This window comes from Aedes aegypti, chromosome 2 (genome assembly GCF_002204515.2).
Source record: "Aedes aegypti strain LVP_AGWG chromosome 2, AaegL5.0 Primary Assembly, whole genome shotgun sequence".
In the NCBI taxonomy this organism is placed as follows: domain Eukaryota; kingdom Metazoa; phylum Arthropoda; class Insecta; order Diptera; family Culicidae; genus Aedes; species Aedes aegypti.
The window spans coordinates 234,545,966-234,572,670 of record NC_035108.1 but is presented as its reverse complement, the minus strand read 5'-3'; the positions used below and the strand labels follow the sequence as shown (position 1 = coordinate 234,572,670).

The 26,705-nt window shown below is 35.3% G+C and overlaps 1 protein-coding gene across 7 annotated transcripts in view; it reads right to left on the bottom strand.

Moving 5' to 3' along the window:
• Positions 1-12,971, bottom strand: part of LOC5570378 (protein Wnt-2) — a 74,560-nt gene extending 61,589 nt beyond the window's left edge. For 3 of the 7 annotated variants that reach the window (XM_021844479.1, XM_021844481.1, XM_021844484.1), the window contains exon 1: positions 12,761-12,971. The gene's annotated coding sequence lies outside the window, so the exon portion shown is untranslated. Of the gene's footprint in view, positions 1-11,723; positions 12,046-12,699 lie in introns of those variants that run through there. The other 4 variants (XM_021844480.1, XM_021844482.1, XM_021844477.1 and 1 more) reach the window with 2 other exon arrangements.
• Positions 12,972-26,705: the final 13,734 nt, after the last annotated feature.

The window sequence follows — 26,705 nt, the reverse complement described above, 5'->3', positions numbered from 1 at the left end:
GGAACTATTCGGCACATTCAGAAAATCCTTTAAACTTCCTGTAACCTCCTGTGAACAGGTTAAAAATCAACGAGTTTGTATTGTTTTTTGAACAATTTCGAGGAGGGGCGAAAATTAATGCACGCACCACTGAAAGAACGTTACAGGTAGTTTCGCCAGGGGCGAAGATTAGAAACGTACGAAAACGTGCTTTAGTTTTCGCCACCCTGAAAAAATAGTTTAAAACTGATTGTAATTGCTGGAATAGTTAAAAAATCTATTCGTGTCTCTTGCTGATGCATGTCTTATCAAAACTATTATTTTTTTACAGATGAAATAGTTAACTTAATATGTTTTCCTTGCCTTTTAAAATAGACGCTTTTCTCATTGAACGGAAAAATAGCGTATCATCTCTTCAAAATTTGTATATGCGCTTATTTGGCGGTTTAGAAGATTGCTTTAATTAGTAACATTTGGAAACTAAGCATATTATATTTCAATCTTTTATAAAAGTTAAAAAGTAAAACATTTTTATTTTATTACAATCCAGAACAAGCTAATGTTCTATCAGGGGGTTGAAAACTAGGGATGGGCGAAGATTAATACATCTACCCTACTATACCATATAATTCCACTAGAGTTTGTATCCTTTGACAGATACACGTATTTCGACCTCAACTGCTAGGCCGTCTTCAGTGTCGTGAAATAAAGTCGAGTCTAGTACACGACACTGAAGACGGCCTACACTCTCGTGCATAAGTTTGGGTTCACCCCCTAAAAAACATACAAAAGTGTTCAGTCCATATCTCTGTGATAACACGTCCAATTGAAACTCTCTAAGTCGCATTCGAAAGGCAAAAAGTTATTCTTACTTCGTATGTATTTTTCCAAAAACATTTATCGAGCTTTGTATACTAAATTTTTACTTGAAGTTGTGAAATTTTTCAAAAAACGCACTGAAAAAACATATCTAATTTCCTCAGCATTGGACCGGCCAAAATTTTAAAACAAGGTGTCAATCAAATCGTAATCTTATATTCTTTGAAGAGTACTCATGAGATTTTTGCGGAAAAATCTGATTACTATTCAAATCAATGAAACAGTCATATAAGTCATCGTGCAAAAGTTTGGGTTCACCCCTCAGTATGGTATATTGTGCAAAAGTTTGGGTTCACCTAAACTTACTTAAAATACGAAAAATCTGTGATATCTCAAACCAATCATGTACGCGCCGTTATTTGCGTTCAAAAAAGCTTTAAACTATTAAAATCGGTTGAAAAATGGCAGATATTGGCAAATATGATGTGCGTGCGGCTCAGGTGAACCCAAACTTTTGCACGATTTGCATCATACTGAGGAGTGAACCCAAATTTTTGCACGATGACTTGACTGACTGTTTCATTGATTTTGAATGCTTTTCAGATTTTTCCGCCAAAATTTCGTGGGGTTTTTCCAAGGAATATAAGATTACGATTCTAATGACACTTTGACGTAAAATTTTGGTCGATCCAATGCTGAGGAAATTAGATATGATTTTTCAGTGTGTGTTTTGAAAAATGTCACAAGTTTAAGTTAAAATTTTGTATACAAAATTCAAAAAATGTTTTTGGAAAAATACATACGAAGTAAGAATAACCCTTTATTTTTTGAAATCACTTAAAGAGTTTCAATTGGACGTGTAATCACAGAGATATGGATAGAACACTTTTGTTTGTTTTTTAGGGGGTGAACCCAAACTTTTGCACGGGAGTGTAGGTAATCTACTAAACAGCTCGAAGATTTATTATCATTCTACTTTTTAGTTTATAAAAAAACATTTGCGTTCACTGAAAGAGATCCACGAAGTACTAATTATTTAGAAATATGTTTGGTAATATCTAAATTCCTTAGGATAGTAGAACAAAGAGCTGCGAATTGTTGATCAAGCAGCCTTCGTTCACGATACATAAAACATGAAAAACGAGCTCAAAAGGTGGTGAATTCTAATGACTAAAAGAAAAATCTTGTTGAACGCTTTTAGTAAAAAGCAGACTGTCCTTGATTCCAACCAGAACGGTATCTGAATAACATAACGATCAGGTCAGAACAGGAATGAGTCCAAAGGCCAGCTCGAGTTTCATTAGAGGAGCCGTAATGATGACGATTATCGTTGATGATGATGGCCTATACTGATGAAGACGGTGGTGATGACATGATGCTCTGCTGCAGACAATATTATCGCTTCCCATTCCATCCGTTAGTTGGCCACGATGAGTAATGCTATAAATGTTTCCAGGTTCGTTGCCGTGATCCGCAGAGCGAACAAGTCTATTGATACCCCCATACATTTGGTTGACAGCATTCATCCCTTGAGCGAGATTCAGTTGATGGAAATATTGTTCTGTTGTACAAATTTGACTGAGATCGCTTGATGGGCTTTTAATAGAGCATTAATTCGTTCGCTATGAATATTTTGACACGCTAAAACCAGCGGTAGAATGTGATCTAAAATAGTAACGACCGGCAATAAATTAAAATATTTTATGTTTATACAGAGACGCCAGAGTTGAACAAACAAAGGATTTTAGAAAACGAGGGTCAATGGACAAATTGAGATCGAGTTACACAAGACACCAATTTATTTATTAATAGCTGGTGAGAAGTGTAATGATCGCGATGATGTCTTAATGGCTGCCCGTGTTATAAAACGCTTGCTGCTCTTTAGAGTCTGTTAAAAGCGACAGCAGATAAAACGATAAATCTACTCTGTTAAAGCTGAATTGTCTCGTTGTCCAAAAGCATTTGCCAAAAATTTGGCACGCCTTGGAACATTGATGTCATTTGATGGCGGGTTTATGGTTCAACTCAATGACGCGTTATTTGTCTTGTACAATATATTACCCATAGAGATATACATATTTAAAGGAATTTGTGGTCAATTCCTCTAAGGTCCCCTCAGTTGTAATTTTTAAACTTATAAAGAATCATGCAGAGAATTTACAATATACATCCGAAATTCTATGAAAATTTCCTGAATTCTTGGGTTTTTTCTTTAAAAAAAACTCCTTGTTCAATCGCTAATGAGTATCTGAAGAAATTGATGATAATGAACACTTGAAATAATCCATGTTGCAATAATGCCTGGACATACCCAAGAAGGTGTTCCAGGGAAAATTGAAAAACGAATAAAAAATGTTGTATTTCAGACAATTTATCGAATACTTCTTGGAGCTATATTAGAAATAAATGTTAAAAGGGTAAACTTTTAATAAAAATAAATAATCTCTGGAAGTTCAACTATTGATTTAATTTAATTAACTCTAGTCAGCTTTGACCCATACGCCGATTTGTTTGTAATTCTTCATTAGTATCATTCCTAATATTATATTAATTTCTGATATCATTCCCATTTACGACAGCAAAATCAAAAATGCCATGGATTCAAACTAATAGGATTCGATCGAAAGTTGGATCCGCTGTTAACAAGAATGAGGGTGACTATTACAAAACACATTTTGTTAACAATATATTATATTTCATTTGCCGTAGAAGTTTAGAATTTTTACAGGTGAATTGATTTCACCTGTTTATAAGAGAAAGAATGCAACTTTGGCAAAGAAAGCTCTCAGTTAATAACTGTGGAAGTGCTCATTGAACACTAAGCTGAGAAGCAGGCTTTGTCCCAGAGAGAGGACGTAATGGCAAATAGAAGATTCCATAAATTTGAAGAAAAAAAATCTGGACTGTCTTGGCAACGTTTGTCCTACCCATGGTTTTGAATATAGACGCATCTCTGTTTCGGGCAGTTATCATTAATAACCAATCAATTTCATAATAACTTAATACGCCAGTAAAGCTGTTAGTAATCTACGACATTTTCGGAAACATCCATGAACAACAGTGTTGGCGCCGTCCAGGTTTACAATTCATTGGATTATAGAGGTCGAGGCTTCTTGCTTTATGAAGTTCATGAAAATCTGACAACAAATTGTCTGCTGCGTTTGCTTGATAAATGGAATGTTGCATCGTTGCAATTATGGGTACACATTACAAACAAACTGCAGATGCCATAAATTATCCACACAAATTGTAGTATAAACGTAAGTACGATGATAGTTCATGTACAACAATATATGCAATCGGCAATCGTGCTCAATCAGGCAGTCAGGCAGCAAAGCCATTCACGAGCGACCTCTGCTCCGAAGAGTTAATAAGTTAACGACAAGATTAGTGTGCAGTTACTGAACGTTAAATTACCATCCCATCCGACGGTGAATTATTTTGTTATGGCATTTACATAAATGGCTTCCCCAATCAGTTTGTTTTATGGAAATATTCTCATCCCACTGCTCACACTGAAGTTGCATGCAATTTTAAATTAATATTCACACAAACTTTTGATTCAATTTTTATTCTAGTTCACTGAATCTTGTTTTTCTTTTTCTGTAAAATTTGCTTGACTTGAAAAATTGTGCAAAATGTCTTAATTTTAATTTTGATTTGAACTAAACGTGAATGTTTGTCAGTTACATTCTGAGCATTTTCCTTTGCAGTCTGAATAACCTTTAGAGAGAGATGGTTCATTTGAAAATTGTTATGAAATAACAATTGTTTTTGTTTGGTAGGATCGAATAATTTCTCCATCTTACTGAACTATAATCGATAGTTAAAACGGAATATTTATCAGGCTATTTACGATGAGCAAAATTTCTTGTCAGATCTGTCGCAAAATCTTACATAACATGATATTCGCAGAAAACTTGAACAGTATTCTCACAAAATCCTTACGAGTATTCTATAGAATGGTACCGTAATCTGGGGTATCGTTGATCAGCGGGGTAACATTGAGCGGAATGACTCATCTCGTAAAAAGTTAGTATCATCATTTATTGATGGAACATTTCCAAACCATGAATAGTGCTTTTCTTTCTTATATTCATGAGCTAATGAAAGTGAAGATTTTTGAGAAAATTGCGTTTACCTTATGCGTAAATTTCAACTTTTCGAAACAATGATTTCAATAGGTAAGGATGACACTACCGAAGATTCATGTCTCACATAAGTTCTGCAAACGATATGACCAAGGAAAATGCGGTTCTTACTAAAAAATGGCGTCACCGAAAACGATTCCGTTGTCAAAACTTTCATAAGCATGCTCAATTAGGCAACATTAACGAATTACTGTAAAGAATATATAATTCCCTTGGGAAATTGCCTATCTTCAGGCGTATTCCGTGGTTCGGAGTGATTTTATTTTTAAAATAGCTCAAAAAGTAAATGACTTGTAAGCGTTTGGCCTTCATATTCAGCTTCGGGGGCCATGATTTAAGTAAGTAACGACATTTTTAATACTACCGAATGTTGTTTACATAGGTGATCAATGTTACCCCATATCAGCATAATCAAAAAACCATTTAAAACATGCTTAAATCTTCCAAAAACAAAATGCAGTGTGTAGTCACGAGCTATGGCTGGCAGTACTTGTTTTAAAAATATAAAATTTGCAACATTTGCATTTTCAAACGAGATACTTAAAAAATATTCAATAAAATGATCAATGTTTCCCCGGATTTCGGCTACCAAGATTTCCACCGAATCCAACACATTATTCACACAATATCCTGGACAAGATTTCTATATAATCCAAGGTGAAAATCAGATAGAATTCTGAGCAGTTGTCCTGTGATGCCTAGGGAAATCACGAAATCACGGAAATTCACGGATTCTTGAGCAAGATTTTCAATAAAACTTAGGCGTAACTCACACACAGAACACAGATTAATGTTTCCAAAGAACAGGTCTTATTTTAAAGACTCCCTCATTTCTAAAGCCTCTTTTCCACCAAAATGGTCTCTTATGTCACTTATTTCCCTTTCTCTCCTTGTGAATTATTCCTAGTGCAAAATTCTAGAGATTCCAGAGCAACCTTCAAAGATTATTTTGGCATTTCTTCTCACATTCACCGCGGAAATGCTTTATAAATTCTTCTAGAGGTTATAATTTCAGAAATTCCTCCAAAAATACCACTGGAGGTTTCATCACCAGTTCTTCCAGAAACTCGTCCAGAGATTCTTCAATTGAACTCTCAAAGGATGCTTGGAGGAATTTCTTCGAATTTTGTTCCATTTAATATTCAGTAATTAAACGCTACTACTTTAAGTAATTTCCAAAAAGTTAATTCTTTAATAGAATTCTTAGGGATCGTTCCACTGCCACAATGGACCGAACCTCAATTTAGCCGGAAAAAGTGTATTCTCTGTTCTCGTCAATTTTAGACGTTCGATGTCTTCAGATAAGTTATTCGTAATTGAGTTTTGCATCTTTAAAGAGAAAAGTTGAATAGGGTGGCCCCTATTTAAGCTAAGATTTAGACTCAAACTTTTTTGTTTGATGAAATTTGTGGCTGCGCTTTAGCACAAACTTTAAGAACATGTTATTGTGAACAACTTTGTCGAAGACATTTTTAATCTAACTCTTAATTTGAGCTAAGTAAATTGATTTTGAAAGTTGATCTAACTTTATTATTTTAAGTTATACGTGAATGTGGTCTTCAGAATACATTTTTGCTGAACATTGCAAGTTTGTAATTCTTGTGATTTTGAAGTTATAAGCAAATTTAAGCGAAAAACTATGAAATCTTTAGATGCCCATAACTCATGAAGTTGGTTCGATATTTTTTTCTTTTAGTGGCATTAGAAAGGCCATACAATAGGCAACTTTTGCTGCAAAAACTGTGAGAACGTATTTTTTATAAATTACGAAAATTCAATTCAAAACTACACTTAAAAACTCAAAATTCGCCTGTAACTCACAAGATTTTAAAGTTAGCGTCGTGCTGTCTTCAGCAAAGTCTTAGCTTTTAGTCAGATCTACTAAAAATCCAGCAATTATTCAAGTAATTTCTTCGATCATTCCCACACATTTTTTTCGGAAATTTTGTCTGATGTATTTCAAGCAGGCATTGCAGAATTCGTTCTTAATTGATTTCGAAGCACGATCAAAGCAATAACATCGCTTCTGTATCGGATCATGATCAGTAATGTTTCGCAAGTTCTAACCAGCTTGATAAATAGCAACACCGAAAGAGATGATAAAACTCATTTTTCTCGATTATTTCCCATTGGGGGTAGGTGTTTTACTCTACTGGCATGATAAACAATTACATCTGAGCAAGAGTGTGTTTGGGGCTTTTTCAGATGAGTTTTATCATGCACTGTTATCTCCGCAATATAATCAGAACTGAAACAATCTGTTATAAACAGATTCTCATGTTGTATAGCGGATCATGAATGTTACAGAGAGCTATAAGTCAGGGATATTTTCAATTTTTTCAGAATTCAACCCCTGCTTTCAAGAAATCCCTTTAGTAAATCGGGCAGGAAATTATTCAGAAATTTGGTTGGCTATTTTAACAATAACTATCTTAGCAATTCATCTTAAAAAAATCATAACATCCTGAAGATTCCAGGATTTCTTTCGGAGATCGTTGCAGAATTTCGTCAAGATTTACCAGGCTTTACAAACAACTCCTTGATTTTCTCAGCAATTTCTGCGAAATTTCATTGCAACTTCGCTGTATTTTTTTCCAAAAGATTCCTAGGAGTAATTCCTGGCTGAAATCTTAAATAAATCTTGGATAAACATTTTGGAGGCAATTAAAAAAATTAGCAAAACTATCACTGGAGAGATTACAGAAAAATTGTTGGACTTCGAAAAAATATTCTGGAAGAAATTCCAAGGAAATCGATTTAAAATCAATGGATGGACTTAGTTCTTCCATAATAATTTATAAATAAATAGTACCCGAGGAGGAAAGAATAACTCGCAATAACTTATGTATACCATATTTTTGCATCATACCACAATTAGGTATTAGTTATCAATACCTCATTTTGGTATTACAATGGTATATGAAAAATATGTTTAAAACAATTGAAAATACTTCATTTTGGTATTCGATAGCTATTGAGGACTGCTGGAGGTATTGAACTAGTATTGAAAAATTTCACTTTTATATGAAAATCCATCAAGTATTATTTAGGTATTACAATACCTGATCTAATTATCAGCTTGGTATTTGTAGAATACGCAGAAGGTATTATTTGAGGTATTTCACCTCTTATGCAGGGCTCATTCATACCTCATTCAGGTTGTAAGTATTGGAAATTAGCTGGTATGGAATACCTCAATTTGGTATTCAGTAGTTATTTTCTTCTGCTCGGGTAGGAGGAGATTCGCCAGTACCGGGCACTGTCTAAAAATTTGAGAAATCATGGTTCAATCAAGATGGTGTATTAGAAGAATAGAAAGCTCTCATAGAAAGTCATGTTTGCGTAGAATAAAACATCCTTGACATATGATCGGTTTTTGGAAAAGCAGAAATGTTTGAAAAAACGGTAAAAAGTTGACGTATCGCCTTAAATTTGAACTAATTTAATAATGATTTTGAATATGGAAAAAATATTTAGATCTAGCAAGCATAATGGAAAACCATTATAATTTGAATGTAAGAATGTGTTTTGTATTATATTTCAACTAACTATGCTGCCCTTATATGCACAACAGTCCCATATTGGAAAACAACAAACTGAGAAAAAGATAATTGAAATGTGGAAAAAATTTCGCTCCATTTTGAGTCTCTATTTGGCCTAAACTTCATTCATTCATTTATTCATTTAACATCTAAACAGATAACACTGAATCAACAATTTTCTCTCGTTGATTAATCATTGCTTGAAATCTTAAAATGTGTTACACTTCTACATATCACTATTTGTTTAGTACACGAACAAACCTAATAAAATTCTCCTGAATTCAAGTTGAAAATTTGCCTTATAATGCACAAAAATCGTAGCGAGACTGTTATGTGAATATATACAATATAATATACAAATATATTTGCATACCAGTCCCATTGTGTTCGCCAGCTCGTTCGACAGCCACTAAAACACTGGTTGTTTCATTTGCTATTTATGTCCTTTGGCCGTGAAAAATAGTTATTGTAGTACAGTCAACTCTCCGTAACTAGATATTTAGGTAATTATCGAGTTAGGGAAATATCGTGTTTAAAAACAAAAAAAATCTGTTCAACTTTGCAAAGCATGCTTCAAAGGACCATCGAGGTATCCATGAAAACCCACATTTACTACACATTATATAATTGTATATAGAATATCGAGATATGCATGGTTTGCTGTATATCCATGGATTAATCACCAGATAAAAAATCATCGGATTTAATTATTTCTCAAAACACACGTCATGATGTGGAATGCGCTTACAGTCATGAGTCCCAGTCACGAGAGACCCAGAAGATCATCTTTAGGATAATGCGGAAATGGAATCCGATGGAAATGGTTCAAGATTTTTCAGAACAACTGATTCAGGACGAAACTTGCTAATCTGTGATATGGAAGATCCAGAATGACGAAACCAATTTTTCAGGCAGCTTCTGTAAGCCTCGACCGTAGGTCTAAAATACAGTGGCTCGTGGGATGATGCCGAGCCAAAGTCTTTCTGTATTTTCCCAATGAGCAGATGAAGAAGACGATAACTGCTGATGGTTTTTATATGGAAATCTTGCTTTCGCGTTGAAAAGTTTTTATTTTCCACACTCCTAAGCAAGTACTCCTTGAGGTAATTTTACCAGTTATAGAAGTTTTAGTTCAATATTCGTGAGTCCCAGCAAAGTAGGTAGCTATAGAAGTAGGTATACAAAATTTGAATAAAAATTTGTAGAATGAACTATATTTTATTTTATATTTTTGTTTTCATTTATTTTTATTCCCCTCGTACCACCAAAATGGTTACGGATATAAAAGAAGACATAGAACAACGACTAATGGAGGTTTTATAATTGTATAAATGATTTCCCTTTACTACGCTACAGATCAGTGAATAAGTAGTAGACCAAGAGATCGAATGTAGTACTAGAAGTGGTACATTATGTCTTTTTACGGACTTTGATGTGACTGTTATGCGAATATTTTCAGGATGGGACAGCACAAGTGAGATTTGTTTTTGTTCAAGTTAGACACAAAGGCTACTTTTTTAGCAGTTTCTATCGAGCTTCTAACGATGTTGAGTTAATTTATACAAAAAACGCAAAGCGGTTAAAAGTCGACACGAGACTATCATGCGATTATGTGCAGTATGATCAAACTACAATTTTGTTATAGCACCTCTTGTCCCCCAGTTTCGGACAGCTTGATTTGTTACATGATATCTTTGTGATTTTTACACCAGTGCACTGCATTGTCACCAAAAACATTAATTTTTCATGGATTTTATCGATCATGGTATGAAACATGCAATAACAATAAGAAGAATAAAAAATTAGAACAACACCGTAAAATGTGTTATTTTTCATCACATATGAAAGATGTTTTTAATAGACGACTTGTAGATTAAGTAAAACTCATACTACTCCTGTGAATAATGCAAAGGCATTGAATTGGTAATAGAATACTATTCCTAGAGTTTAAACTTTCTATTATGAACAAATTTACAGAATTCGAAGCCATTGGGGGCAACCTTTTAAGATTGGTCAATTTGGTACTAAAATACTCATATGTATATTTTCAAATTTATTTTTGTACGTTACAAAAATGATAATATTTATCATAAATGGGCACCAACACCCCATAAAATCAATAGTTTTTGAATTATGAATATTGCGGCTTAGGTGTCCGGTACTGGGGAATCTCCCCCTAAACCTTAGAGTTATTCTTGGTTATTGTTGAAAATAAACAAAACAGATTGAATCTTTGACGGCATCTTCTTTTTCTTGGTTCTGCTGCTCAGCTTAGTGTTCAACGAGCAGTTCCATAGTTTTTAACAGAGAGTTTTCTTCATCAGAGTTGTCATTTTCGCATTCGTGTATCGTGCATCGATACGCTTAAAAATACTACCTAGGGAAGTCAAGCAAACTTCCATCACGAAAAGATCCTAGATCGATCAGGAAAAATCTTGAACAGGTTTCCCATCAGAAATATTCTTTCTCAAAAGATGTTTTTCCACTGGATTACTTTTGATCGTAGAAAATGACAAATCAATAACGCACTAAAATATTGTTTTTTTTTTTTGTAAAACCTCCCATGGTCAGGTCTGATTTAGATGATCAAGCATAGATTGATGTTTGCACACAACTACACACCATCTAGTGCCAGCATGATCAAATACTTCGTGATAAGTAAAGACTGATATTTTTTAAAGCTTTTTAGGTCAGTTTCACTCTAATTAATATATTATTTTTCTGCAATTTGTTACGCAATATTCGTTGCAAAATGACTCATTTTAGACTAGATTAAGAAGTAGAATTTCACACATAATACGGAAACCTATATTCTACGTGAGTGAGAGGTAGAAGCATTGGAAAAAAAGTTTTAGTAGGACATAAGTCTCGTACTTAATAAATGTGTACTGTAAACTGTAAACTGTGTAAACACGAAAGTATCCAAACGGTCGCAACCTTTTTCTCACTGATCCCTCGTCCGAATACAACATTTGCTATTACCTCCTCTATCATCTTCAAATTGTGGGCCTTCAGATTGATTGAAAGAATCAGTTAATGGCAAAGAAGGAACATCAGCCCACTTCTAATCGACGTGCCAGTTGCCAGAAATGGTTCAACGCGAAATATATAATTAGCGTTCTTCAAGAGCAGCACGATGAAACGTCTGAACACGTATCATTATTTTTTAGGGTTTCAGGTCCAAATCCATGCTCCAGGTGGTGCTGTTGATTTTTCGTTAATACACATTTACCGATGACTAAATGAGAAGCTGTCAGACGATCTGCGCCTCCCTTAGAGTCCGGGTACCACCCGCTGTTACACATAATTGATTGATCACAACTTAATTTTCACTTTGCTAAGCGCCACTCATAGAATCAGTTTTGTGTGTGGAAACGTGTTCGTCACTAATAAAACATCAACTCAACACCTCTCCAAAACAAGACGTTTTTTATGGTTAACATTTAAATATCATTTTGCTCCTTGAACTCCGCGCTGACAGTCTTAACTTCTGCATTCCGTATAATCTTCTGCGCTTGCTCGCTAATTCGTCTCTTCCTTTTTTGTCGACCATTCTTCACGAGATTGTTTAGGTTGTGATAAAATATCAAATTAAAATAAAATATAAAAACCAAGATAACATCCAAGATTGTGAGCCGTAGATTCACCACAATGGTTTAAAGTGGAAGCATTCAGCAGGACGAAGAGAAATTTTCTACAGTACCGAACAAAAGTTAAGCACATATATTTGATCATAAATTAAAACCACTCGAGTTTAGCTTCTTTTTTCTGCAATTTAGTTTGGATCTACCATAACCGATGTTTAAGTTAACTAAAGTTTTCACTTAATAATCTGCTTTGCTGATTTTAAGACAATTAAGAAGTGTTCCATATCATCAAATTGCATCGTTGTTTTTTTTTTTTTTCAATTGATAAATGAGGGTTTTTCTAATTAAACTTTGCTTATTCAATGTTCCTCATATATGCTTTTTGACTATCAAAGTACATTGATCACTCATTCACTAAATTAAACTTCCTCACGGATTCAAATTTCATAACTTAAAAATAACTAAACAAAAGCGGTCAATTTCACTTGCACCACAAAATCTCGGAATTATATGTTTTGTCCGGCACTGTATCCATATCCAACGAGAAGCGCATCACTAAATTCACTACACAAGTTCCACAGCATGGTGGTCACCCTGAGGAAGAAGATTTATAGGAAGCACCATTTCAGTCCGGTAATACGGTGTTGATAGAAGTCAATGATGCCTGACGGCGTGATGATACCGGAGAACCGCGCACAGCATCCAACAAAACGACCAACCGATCGACCGACGTCTCCAAAACTAAACCACTGACTAAGCCAAAAACAGAAGGAACAGACTAAAATGAAATGATTATAACGATCTTGGAGCCACGAAGCCGCAAAGATCGCGAACACGCATTCGAGAGGAACGAAAACTTATTCCTTGCGGCTGGCTTGATTGACGAAGGTAAACTGAGGACCTAACCTGGGAAATAGTTGGAGCCCAGCCAGCATAAGATCTGAAACGAAAATCTCTATCCGCTACTAAATACGAAAGCGCACAACAAGACAGTCTCGCGACGCCACAGCAGCTTCGTGTTGTCGTCATGAAGATCACTGTGGGATGGGATTTCTTACCAAGGAGCAGGTAAAATTGATCACTTGTTCTAAAATTGACCTGCTCTTGCAAGTAATGTGCATAAGGTAGTAATTATTACGTACAGTTAAAATTGGAAACTGAAAAACTGTTTAAAGAATGTAATTTTTTGTATGGAAGGTAAAGCTCGGGGCTTCCTTAGCCGAGTGGTTAGAGTCCGCGGCTACAAATCAAAGCCATGCTGAAGGTGTCCGGGTTTGAGTCCCGGTCGGTCCAGGATCTTTTCGTAATGGAAATTTCATTGACTTCCCTGGGCAACAGTATCATCGTACCTACCACGCGATAAACGAATGCGAAAATGGCAACTTTGGCAAAGAAAGCTCTCGGTTAATATCTGTGGAAGTGCTCATAAGAACACTAAGCTGATGAGCAGGCTCTGTCTCAGTGAGGACGTTAATGCCAAGAAGAAGAAGTTAAGCTCGAGCACATCCTCTCCTTTTCCATAAAGCATCGAGTTTAGTAATTGATCATGACTTGACTTATCGGAATTGTGTTCGTGTGCAGATAGTAATTAAAAATTAATTTAGTAATTAAGATTTGCACACTGAGTGAATAATTTTTGTATACAAATTTCCAACACAAATTAAATCCGAAGTTTAGTATCACACATATAATTTTTCCATATCACCAGCCATTTTAGAAAGCTCAAAACCATTTGAGATTTTACATCCGAAAAAAGTTTAATCAAATGCGGTCATGACAAAAATAAGAACTCAAAATTGTTTGTCGAATAACAAATTAATAGTAAGTTATCACTGAGTTCAAGTTGATAACTAAATTTGAATCATCGTACATTTTTGAATTTTATGGTCATAAATCAAGGAATAATTTTGAGAGATGAGTGTTTTACTTACGCTTCAAATAAATTTACAAAAATTTGTGTGAAGAAAAGTCAAGTTTGTTTAGCAATACACGCTTTATAAAAATGTCATAGTTTACTAGTTTAATTTTAATTAATTATTTTCTATGTTGAACTGATTGAAAAGTGAAACATACATTAACAATTAACAGTGCTGTTATTAGAAAAAAAAAGGATCTGAACATAAATGTAGCATAATTGTAGTTAGAAGATAAGCCATGTGAATACTTTTATAGTCGTTTCAAAAATGGATTACTTTTACTATCTGGTTTACTTTTACTGTTCGTTTCAAATCTGGAATGATTTGGTAGCTCTGGTACGCTCACGTCAATGTCAGAATGAACATACGCGGATGTGTTTCACGGGCCGCTGACCTCCACCTGATTGACCCAAGTTTTTCTTCCGGCATTCTCATTAAATGACCAGCTCATTGAAGTTTGCCTGTTTTATTCGCTCAATAGTTTTTGCTCCTGTTCTCAAATAATTGTGCTCAGAGAGCCAATAAAAAGCGTTTTATACTGGGCAAATTGAAAATGGTGTTTCATTTAGGCATGATTGCATTCATCGTTGCTCTTTTTGCATTATTATTGAAAACTGATTTAGTTTTCGAAACACGACCAGAACCAACAAGATTATAACACATTCCTATCAGCAGCAGTTAAAAATAACAGAAGTTGATAACATTTTGTTATCAAGATGGCTTTGTTCTCAACTTTTTATATTTTTAGTAACACATTTATAACAACATTTGTTATATTTTTGACATCGCATTTATAAGTTTGTTGCAAATAACATCCGATGTCATAAACAGTAACAAAGTTTGCAATAATTTTGTTATTTTGTAACATCCTTGCTACACATTCTGTAATAATTTTGATATAATGGTATCAGGGTTTGTTATATTTTAGTTTAATGTGGCGCAAATTTTGTTAGAATTTTTGTTATTTTAACTACTAACGGTACATGTTTTATAACAACTGGTGATATAAAAAAATCATATCAGGGGAACACATTCTGTTATAATCTTGTTTCTTCCGTCTGGTCGGGAACACTTTTCAGTGTCGTGCGATAAAGGATCGCGAGGTGTTTTGGCAAAGTTGTTAACGAAATAATGGATCTATGAAATCAGATAAGCCTTTATTAACCTTTCAGTCGTCGCGCAAATTTTTGTAACGCGAGTAGTCGCGCGTTGTACTTTGTACAACACCGTTGGTTTTGCGAATATCCCAGGAGTCTGACCACTTAGAAAGATGACGTCTTCGGCAAAGTTGTTCAGTAGCTAAAGGGCTATCATTATTTTAGCCAAGAAATTCAAGATTTTGCCACTAGGCGGCGCTAGTGAGCATGAAACTTTTGTATCGCAGATCTCAGGATCCTGATCACTTAGAAAGATGGCGTCTTCGGCAAAGTTGCTCGGTAACTTATGGACTATCATTGTTAGAGCTAGTTGATTCAAAATTTTGCCACCAGGCGACGCTAGTGAACATAAAACATTTGTTTCGCAAATATCTCAGGAGCCTGATCACTTAGAAAGATGGCGTCTTTGGCAGAGTTGTTCAGTAGTTCAAATTATTTCTTTGTTTAATCCTTAAAGTTCGAGATTTTGTAAAATAATGACAGTTCCTGAGCTTCTGAACAACTTTGCTGAAGGTGCCTGTCCAAAAAGTAAAGATCCTGCCATATCCGCAAAACGAAAATTTCATGCTCACTAGCACCGCCTGGTGACAAAATATTCTATTTCTTACCTCAAATAATGATAATCCTTGAGCTACTGAACTACTCTGCCGAAGACACTATCTCTCTAAGTGGTCAGGCTCCTGAGATATCTGCAAACAAATGTTTCATGCACACTAGCGCCGCCTTGTGGCAAAATTTTGAATCAACTAGCTCGCACAATGATAGTCCTCAACTTACTCAATAACTTTGCCGAAGACGCCATCCTTCTAAATGATCAGGATCCTGAAATATTTGCAAAACAAAAGTAACACTTCCATGCCCACTAGTGCCACCTAGCGGTCAAATTCCGAATTAAATGCGGTACCATCAGATAGCGCTTCATCTCCAGAACAACTTTACTAAAGACCCCAAATTTCTATATTATCTGGATTTTGAGATATACCGATTTAAAACTGTGATTTACTCGAACCGTATATAGTGCGTTCATTATTATGCGACTTTCATGTACATTTGTTGATTTTACCGCATTATAAAGGGTCATACTGTAAATAAAAACCGTCCAGTATTGTTCTTAAGAAGATTCTTGAGGAATACATTTTGGTTTGGTGTCGATAGATATCTTTGTTGCAAAATGATAGCATATAAATCACAACTGTTGTACAAAGTACAACAGCGCGACAGCCCGAAGGTTAAGCAACAGTGTAGAAATGTTATTTCCCTTTGCAAGTTACGGGTCCCTAAGCTGGTTACGTAATCCGTAGAAGGAAATATTCACAGCCAGTACACGTGTGTTTACTACACGGGAAACATTATTATCATACGTCACAAGTGTTATATGGCGCTTCAACAAAATCATCTACATTTCCATCAAGCACTGCTTCAACACCAACACATCTGAACTTGCTTCTTTCTCTACATGCAACCATGTACGTTTGGGTAGAGTATATGGCATTAAAAGCTTATCCCTAAGACAAGACGTGACAGGTCAAAGTACAAAAACGGAACCAATTGCCTGTCAAAAAAGACCACTTCTTATTGGTCGTTCTGGCAAAGGCCTACTTTCACATCGTTGTGTTGGATTGCAACAGGGCACTTTGTTGCTAGCCCGGCCGTGTTGTTGAACTAGCAATAAATCATTAGGATTTTTATCAAAAGTTTGAATAATTTTCAAGAAATCTTTTTGTTTCAAATCAATTTATATTCGATGTTGAGTTTACCCATGTGCTCCTACAATGCTGAAATAAATAAAAAATACTCAATTGAGAGCAATATCATGGAAATTGTTTAAATTTTCTTGAAAAACATCTCCGGTTTTGAATATTAACCTATTTTTTTTAAATATATAACATCCTTTATTGCACTAAATGAATGAAGCGTGCAAGAAACAACGAAAATATGAGCTTTGATATTTGAATTTGTTCACAAGATTTCCTTAAAAAAGATACTGGTAGCACTGGTTTTTGTATCGTCAAGGTTATCGGCTGAAAAACAACGGGGCAGTCTTAGTTAAGCTATCACGTCCTGTCCTAGGCTTATCCTAGTTACCCATCTTTATAATAGTGAAACCCTGCTTTACTGCACTGCGATCGATTTCAATAAAGTCATCGTCTGCAAAATCACGGAGTATATGCGACAAAACGTAATATTGAACAGTAAATCCGGAAACTCATCTTTTTTTCATTCCATGTAATTTTCCAAAAATAGGCTTCTCGTCTACAATTCTTACACTTCATTATATTTGCCAGCTTAATCAGCTTTAAGTCTTATTTTTAAGCCTATTATATTACCTGCAACAGCTAGATATTACTAAGTCGAACGTGATCTAGAAATTAATAAACAGATTGACTATGAATCCCTGAAAAAATAAATCGAAGATGGATGCAGGTATATAGAGTGCAATTTCTAGTGATGTTGACACTTATGTAGTACTTATTGTGGATTTGTTTGAAATTGTTAAAGACTTTGTTAATCTTCAAACACTTGTGACATATGACAATCATGTTTCCCGTGTAGTTATAAACCTGTTGTGGCTGGCATGTTGAATAGGATATTTTTTACGCAAAAAGGTGGAAAACTAGACGTAAATATCAAAAGTAGTACCAGATGTAAAGAAAAACAATTTTTATAAGCAAAATAAATACGGCAGACTTTGGTGGGCTGGTCACTTAGTGTGAAAGTCGAAAATAAGCTGTAAATTAATAATAATCTGCTTTTACGTGTATCGAACTTAACATAAATTGTATATTAGAATTTGTTTCTTAGATTTCATTCTATTAAACTAAGCTTACTGGTATACTGCCGTGAATCGCAAGTCAGTCCCATCTGTAAAAAGTAGGCATTGAGAAAATAGGCTGTGAAGTTTCCAAACTCGTTTTCCATACAAATATTCAAAAAATTCCAGTGGATTGAAGCATGTCCAAATATTAATGAAACTTTTACAATTTGCTTCTCACTACAATAGCTTTCAGAGAAAAATATGAAGATGATCAAAACACAGTTCATTTTTGTGTTACACGGTGCGGAAATCTGTACTGTGACTGATATGATATAACTGATATAACTTTTTATTATGGGACTATTTGACTTGCTGTTTTTTCATATTTTTTCCGAACAAATCTTATTATCGCATTAGTGCAGCTGAAAGAGCACTGAGCAACTTGATATGTTGAAAACTAAACTCAACTCAATTTTGACGAAAATGCAGATGGGACTGACTTGCGATTCACGGCAGTATAAGCAATGTAAAAACATACTTAAGCCACTCTGGTATGTTAAGTCAGTTGTAAATGTCTAATTATAATAACTGTAACAGTAATTAGTTGAGAACAGTTTGGCTAATTTTATGAGCGTTTTTGTAGTTTGTTTTAGTGCTATTGATTATGGATTATATTGAACTTTTAAGTCAAAAACTTCAAATCAAGATTTCTCGAGATTCCTCCTAGGGATTTTTTTTAAATTGGCCCAGAGTTGCAGAATGACCTCAGAAATCGAGCCCTGTGCTCAGATTTGATGGACAATTTTTTTTTTTTTTGCATAATAACGGTCTGTCATCCAGTTATCCGACTTTTCTCGGGAGGACATGTCCTACGCACAAAAATACCTGGGTGAGACAGTCAAAAAATTGTCATACCCATCAAAAGGCCGGCTCCAGAGGCACGTTCCCCGCCATTTGGAAGATTTGTGCCAAATTGGCATTGAGTAAATGAGATACCATGTTTGCATTTTCTTGCAGTATGGAAGGAAACTAAATTTTTAAAAAATCACTAGAATTCAAAAGTGCATATTTCAGGCTGAAAATTTGTACAACTCCATTTTCGGTTTTCGCGTTTTGCTGAGCAGTGTGATTCGGAAGGCCAATCATACAGTTTAGTTTTTTTTTGCCGCCGGAGTGAATGTTTGTTTGTTTTTCTGTTTTCGCGTTTTGCTGTACAGTGTTTTGCTATGGCGACCCAACACGGGAAAAAAATCTGTGGTAAAAATAACTATTTTAGCTGACTACGCCCATTCTTAAAACTACCATGGAAATTCAGACCAATTTACTATGTTTACGGTACACCCCACCGCATTACTAGTACATTTGACAGAAATAATTTACAACAATCTGATTCCAACTACAGACATGGTAAAATCAAGCGCATTTCTGGTCTGCTGAAAATTGCCGGTGCGAGCGCTTCAGTTAACCCCCTAAAATGGTAGATTTTACCGCACAATTTTTTTGCGTGAAGCCATAAGGACCACCCCGAGTAAAGAACATTTTATTTGGATGGTCGATTGAACGTTGAATTGCAGAGAGATTTCAAATGCAAAATTCGGTGAGTTTGTTCCAATATGAACCAATAACAAAATATTATTCAAAGGTGCCAGAACGTCTGCCAAACGTATCCTATGGCCTTTTCCATCCCATTAACATCACGGAGAAAAAAGTTTGTTAGGAACAAACAAAATCTAGTTAACTTCAACCTAAATTCTACATTGAATATTGCACAAACAAAATACTAGTTTACTTTAACAATGTCGCTTTATTGGAACAAACTAAAATCTTGGGATGATGTTTTTGCGAAAACTCAATTAAATTCAAACATTTTTTCGTTTGCAACATCCAAAAATTTGGTTGTTTCATTTGACATTTCTCGAAACAACCAACGCTTTAGGTTATTTCAAACTGGAAACTTTAGTTTGGATCTAACTATTCTCGTATTGAAACAAACAAATTGATTGTTTGAATCAAGCAATCTTTTTGTTGTTTTATATGGGTTGCTTTTTCATTGTTGTTTTGTTTTATGAATGGAGTAATCAAAGGAGTTTTAAATGTTTATTTTTTGTACAAATATACCATAATTACAATGCATTTTACCGTCCAATATTATCAGACCGTCCAAAACATGCAGCGATCTTTGCATAGCATTTCAGGCATGATAACGAGTGGAAATCATCAAAACCTCTTAAACCCGAATTTTTATTTTCGATCTAAATATCATTTTTTGTTATCTACAATCGTTCCAAACACGTTTTGGGCAATGATTTATTTTTATTTGCAAATTCATGAATTTTGGTTTTTGATTTTTATAATTTTTATTTCTGTACATCCATACTCTTTTTCTTTTTTTTCTTCAAGCATCTCCTAATTACTGATTTTTGACAATAATAAATTTTACGGTACATTTAAAAATATTAAATTTTTTTTTTTTTCTGGAGCATATTTTATTTTCCGTGTAACTAACGGAAAAACAGGTTTGAAATTATTTCAATACCATCAGGCTCTTCTTCTGTGATAGGCTGATTGTAGAAAAATATAAAAGGTACGATTTTTTATATTACACGTTAAATGAACCCCAGGCATTTTTTAAATTATAAAAAATACAATATTTCAAACATATTTCATAAATACAAAAAGTTTCAAAAGTCATAAAAAACTTTCCTTACATGCGTGTTATGAACCAAGGTTTAGCCAAAAATAAAATCATTTCGATATCCGAGCTACGAAAAAATACACAAAATTGCAAAGTGTACCCCGTCTGAAGGTGGGGTTGGGTATTAGAGGGTTAATAAACAATTTCATTGTAATTTAAAACCTACTCTTTTAGGCGTACGTTACATAGACAAGTTACAAGCAGTTCAAGATAGCCACAACACCATAGTAGAGGCTGGCATTCATTATCCATTATCTGTAAATATACAATAAACTAAAGCTGGGTTACTCAATAAAAAAATGAATAATATGCATCACTTACAAAACCTCATGAAAAGGGTAACAGATCAAATAATCACTACTAGTACTGTTTTTAAATTTTCCACGTTCACTAAAATTCACTTTAAAATTTCAACGTTCAAATATTCATCACCCAGCCGTTCAGTTTGTTGTTTAAATCTACCTAAAGTTTTAGTTTGATTCTCAGATATCTAAACCACAACAAACAACCTACTTATTGATTGATATTGATAGAAATAAACTATGACTTATTTGTCATAAACAAATAAATTGGTTTGAAACTACCAAAATCATTATTAGAATTCACTAAACGCTGATATTGGAACGAAAATTTTCTTAGTTAATTTCCAATGCATTCGTGAGTTTGAAACAATCACACTTGGACGTAAAAACACCCAAAATTTTAGTTTGTAATTCAACCAAAAAATTGGTTGATTCTTCTCCGTGAAGCCATTTTAAGCCGTTTTAAGCCGTTTCAAGCCGTTTCATGCCGTTTTTAAGCCGTTTTAAGCCATTTAAAGCCATATTTAGCCGTTTTTAGCCGTTTTTAGCCGTTTTAAGCCGTTTTAGCCATTTTTAGCCTTTTCAAGCAATTATAACCAATTTAAGCCGTTTTAAGCTGTTTTTATCCGTTTTTAGCCAATTTGAACCGTTTAAAGCCATTCTAAGCCGTTTTAAGCCATTTTATACCGTTTAACCCTTTGGGGCCGGCGCGGTCATATATGACCGCAGTACAAAAAAGGCTGTAAAAAAAGAACCAATGAACAAATGTACATACTGTCTTCGGCAAAGTTGTCCCAAATATACTCTTTTATCAGAGAAAAATATGAAGTATATGCCTTTATGACCTAATTGACAACCTAGAACATCCTGAACATCCAAGTTTGGAAAATTGAACTATAAGTACATACGAAGCGTGAAATGCTGTTTGTGAACATAAATGATGTTCAGGCTAGATAATACAGAATTACTCTTTTAACAAAAACACTATTTCACTTGCTTTGCTATGTCCTGGGATGTTCTAGGACGTCCAAACTGTCCTGAAGCACACTCTTTGAAATCTACAACCGTAACAGTAATTGTTTGGGTTAAAAACAATAACATTACAAATTCAAATAGAATCTACCAACCTCTGAGAATCTCAAGAGCTATTTCAAGAAACGTTTGGAATATTCCAGGCCCTCCAAATTACCCTGGAGTTCAGAACTTCAGGTCTACACTTGTTCCAGTAGTTATTCTCGCTAAACTGAGTGAAGTTATAGAATCTACAATGTTTACTGAACCTTGTCACGGATCAAAAGGCTACTTCAAGAAACGTTTGAGGTATTCCAGGCCCTCCAAATTACCCTGGAAATCTGAATTTCATGTCTACATTTATTCCAGTAGTATTTCTTGCTAAACTGGGTGAAGTTATATAATAATCTACCATGTTCACTGAACTTTCGCACGTATCAATTCTTCTTCTTCTTCCTAGCGTTACGTCCCCACTGGGACAGAGCCTGCTTCTCAGCTTAGTGTTCTTATGAGCACTTCCACAGTTATTAACTGAGAGCTTACTATGCCAATGACCATTTTTGCATGTGTATTAGAGTGGTTCAAAAAATCGTTTTTGCTCCACACCACTCATTCGATTCTCGATCAAATTCTGAGTGTCCTCCCAAAATTTGAGCTCATTTGGATGAAAACTGAGACTGCACAAGCCTTTTAAAGTTTATATGGGAATAACTATGAGAAAAGCAACCAACTCCATCAATCGATCATAGTGTTTGCCCATGTGGTCTTGGGGATTAGAGCTACGTTGATACTGTGAGATACATTCATCAGCTACAACTTTGCTGAAGACCATATTCAAATCGATCGCCTCAGTAATTAGTTATTGATTTATATCCAGTCACAAATTCTTCAGCAGTGCTCATTTAACTTTTGAACAGGCAACATTGCTGCACATGGCGCGAAAGATAGCACGCACAAATCATGGCTACTATGTTTTACTGCATGTATCCAGTGATGCCTGCAGAACAGTCCAATAATTATAGCCAAAGTTTTACAACTCATTCAAAAATCAATAACTAATTACTTAGGCGTCCGATGTAAAAACGGTCTTCGGCAAAGTTGTAGCTGATTATTGTATCTCACAGTATCATCGTAGTTTTAGTCTCCAAGCGCACATGGACAAACACTATGACCGATTGAATGAATTGGTTGCTTTTCCCATAGTAATTCCCATATAAACTTTAAAGGGCTTGTGCAGTCTCACTTTTCATCCAAATAAGCTCAAACTTTGGGAGGACACTTATAATTTGAACTAGAATCGAATGAGCAGTGTGGAGCAAAAACGATTTTTTGAACCACTCTAATGTGTATATCGTGTGGCAGGTACGAAGATACTCTATGCCCTGGGTAGTCGAGAAAATTTCCTACCCGAAAAGATCCTCGACCGGTGGGATTCGAACCAACGACCCTCAGCTTGGTCTTGCTGAATAGCTGCGCGTTTATCGCTACGGCTATCTGGGCCCCTACGTATCAATAGGATGTTTTAAAGAACGTTTGGAGTATTCCGGGCCCTCCAAATTACCCTGGAGTTCAGAACTTCAGGGCTACACTTATTCCAGAAATTTATCTCGCTAAACTGAGTGAATTTATAAAATCTTTCCTGTTCACTAAACCTTCTCATGCATCAATAGGCTGTTTCAAGGAACGTTTGGGATATTACAGGTGCTCCAAATTACCCTGGAGTTCAGAACTTCAGGTCTACACTTATTCCAGTATTTTTTCTTGCTAAACTGAGTAAAGATATATAACTTACCAAGTTTACTGAACCTTGTCACGGATCAATAGGCTAATTCAAGGAACGTTTGGGGTATTCTAGGCCCTCCAAATTACCCTAGTGTTCGTAACTTCAGGTTTACATTTGTTTCAGTAATTTATCTCACTAAACTGAGTGAAGTTATATAACCTAACATGCTCACTAAACCATCTCATGGATCAGTAAGCTCTTTCAAGAAACGTTTGGGATATTCCAGGCCCTCCAAATTACCCTGGAGTTCAGAACTTCAGGTCTGCACTTGTTCAAGTAATTTATCTCGCTAAACTGAGTGAAGTTATGAAATCTATCATGTGCACTGAATTTTCTCACGGATCAATTAGTTGTTTCAAGGAACGTTTGGGGTATTCCGAGCCACCCAGATTACCCCGGAGTTCAGAAATTCAGATCTACAATTGTTCTAGTAATTTTTCTTACTAAACGATGAAGTTATTTAATGTTCACTGAGCTTTCTCACGAATCAAAAAGATATTTCAAGGAACGTTGGTGATATTCCAGGCCCTCCAATTTACCATGGAGTTCAGAACTACAGGTCTTCCCTTGTTCCAGTAACTTTTCTCGCTAAAATGATCAAAGTTTTCCCTTTGGGGCCGGCACGGTCATTTATGACCGCAGTCGGAAAATGGCTGTATAAAAAGAACCAATGAATAAAATTTACTGTCTTCGGAAAAGTCCTTGCAAATATACTTCCCTGTCAAGGAAAAATTTTAGGTGTATGCCTTAATGTCCTACTTGGCAACCTAGAACATCCTGAACATGCAGAAGTCTGACAAATAGACTAATTAGTATAAAAGTAGCTTAAAATGCCTTTTGTAAATACAATTGATGTTCGTACTTGGTAATACATACCTATTATGTCAAGAAAAACGCTGCTTCACATGACTTTTCATGTCCTGGAATATTCTACGACGTTCAGACTATCCCGAAGCTCAATTCTCGAAATTTACAGCAGTAGTTGCTTGCGCTAGAAATAATCAGCGATGCCAGATTTCTTTGGAAATCATTCCGTAGAAGAAAAGTGATAAGCGGGGGGGAGAGATCCCCGGCATTGCAATTCCGTAGATTTCCGTTGGAAAAATCCGTAAATTACCGTAGAATAATGAGAATTTCCGTAGCTTTCTGTAGAAAATATACATTTTCCGTAGAATTATCTTACGGATCCGTAGAAAGTGCACAATTCCGTAGATTTACGGAAATTTCCGTAGATCTGGTAACGCTGCAAATGATAATATTTTCAACTCAAACGGAATCTATTGACCTCTGAGAATCTCAAAAGCTTTTCCAAACAATCCTGGAGCTCAGAACTTCAAATCTGCCCTTGTGGCAGTGTTTTTTTTCGCTAAATAGAGTTCAGTTATATAATCTACCAGGTTATATAGGGCCCCCATAGCAGAAGCTGTAAAGACGCGGGTATTCATCATGACCATGCTGAGGGTTCCGGGTTCGATTCCCGGTCGGTCCAGGATCTTTTCGTAATGAAAATATTCTTGACTGCCTTGGGCATAGAGTAAAGGGTGTCCATGATGAAATTGCCACACACAAAATTGTTTCGCAAAATTCGAGTTTTCATCCGATTGCCATCAAAACTTCAGGGATTGAGAAATAACTATTAAACTTCATTTTACCATTTTATTTGTATTTTATTTACAGTCCATACGTAAATGCCCGCACCTTGGCCTCAACCCCGACCATGAGATTCTGCACAACCTGTGAATCAACCGTTTTTTGCATGTAAACCCATACTTTCATGGACAACGTAACACATGTGAAGGCCGACTTCAAACAGATCCCCGGCAACCTGTTTTTCACGGCCAAGGATAAGTTCAGCGTTCCGGAGCATGTCCGCACTCAGAAGAGGTCCAAATTTGCGAAGAAATTCGGAAAGCGGAGTGCACCTTTCGTGACCTAGGACACGATGAACGGACAAGTGTACATGAAAGAGTGCCTCCAGAAGCGGCTGCTCCCTCTCCTGAAGGCCCACAACGTCCCAACAATCTTCTGGTCGGATTTGGCCTCATGCCACTACTCCAAGGACGTGCTGAAGTGGTATGCGGTTAATAAGGTCAATTTCGTGCCGAAAATGTTCAACCCTTCCAAAACTCCACAGTGGTACCGCCCATAGGTCATAAATCGAAAAACAAAATGTCTTGGTTGTCATTCCTTTACCTTTTCATGGATCAATTATGATCTCAAGAATATAAGAACAGAAAAATTATTGACGTTCCTGTATGATATGCATAGTAAGGCTATGAATGATTGAGTGTATTTTTCATATGTGAAAAATACGTTAAAAATTAAGCGATATCACCACTTTGTTTATTGTCTTCGCAAATCAGAATCAAATGATTTTTCAATCAGTTAAGATTACAGAATATTAGTACCGATGCATATCGATCACTTCCGATACGTTTTAGAGTGTTATTTGACATCTAGGAGTCAGTATTGATGTGAGTAATGAGGATAGAAATATACTCACTTTGTAACTACATCACTTTATTTGAAGTACGTTTTCAAATATGTTCTTAATCACATTTAATCAAACTTCTGCCACCAAATGATCATGTTTGAGTAGAAAAATGAACCTGTGAAGGTTCTAGCTGCAAATATTTGCAAATAAGTTAGCAGCGTGCCTTCAAAGTTGTGAGTTTTTACCAATAAAGGCAATGGTAAAAATATTGATAGAATTGATTACATACCAGTATATTTGTATCTAACTTTAATGAATAGACAAAATAATGAAATTTTCACTACTTATACTCGAATTCGATATGAATGCACATGCTACATTGTATATTGATTTAAACAAGTAGTTTTAGTGAGGGCGCTGTGACAATAAAATCCTATTAAATTAGTATTGGTACAACAGCCATTCTAATATGTATGACATGACTTCCCAAAGTGTGGGAGGAATGACATGAAATTATTCTTGTATTTATTTTGAGCATCAAAACAAGATATTCAACGACATTCCAGCATCTATA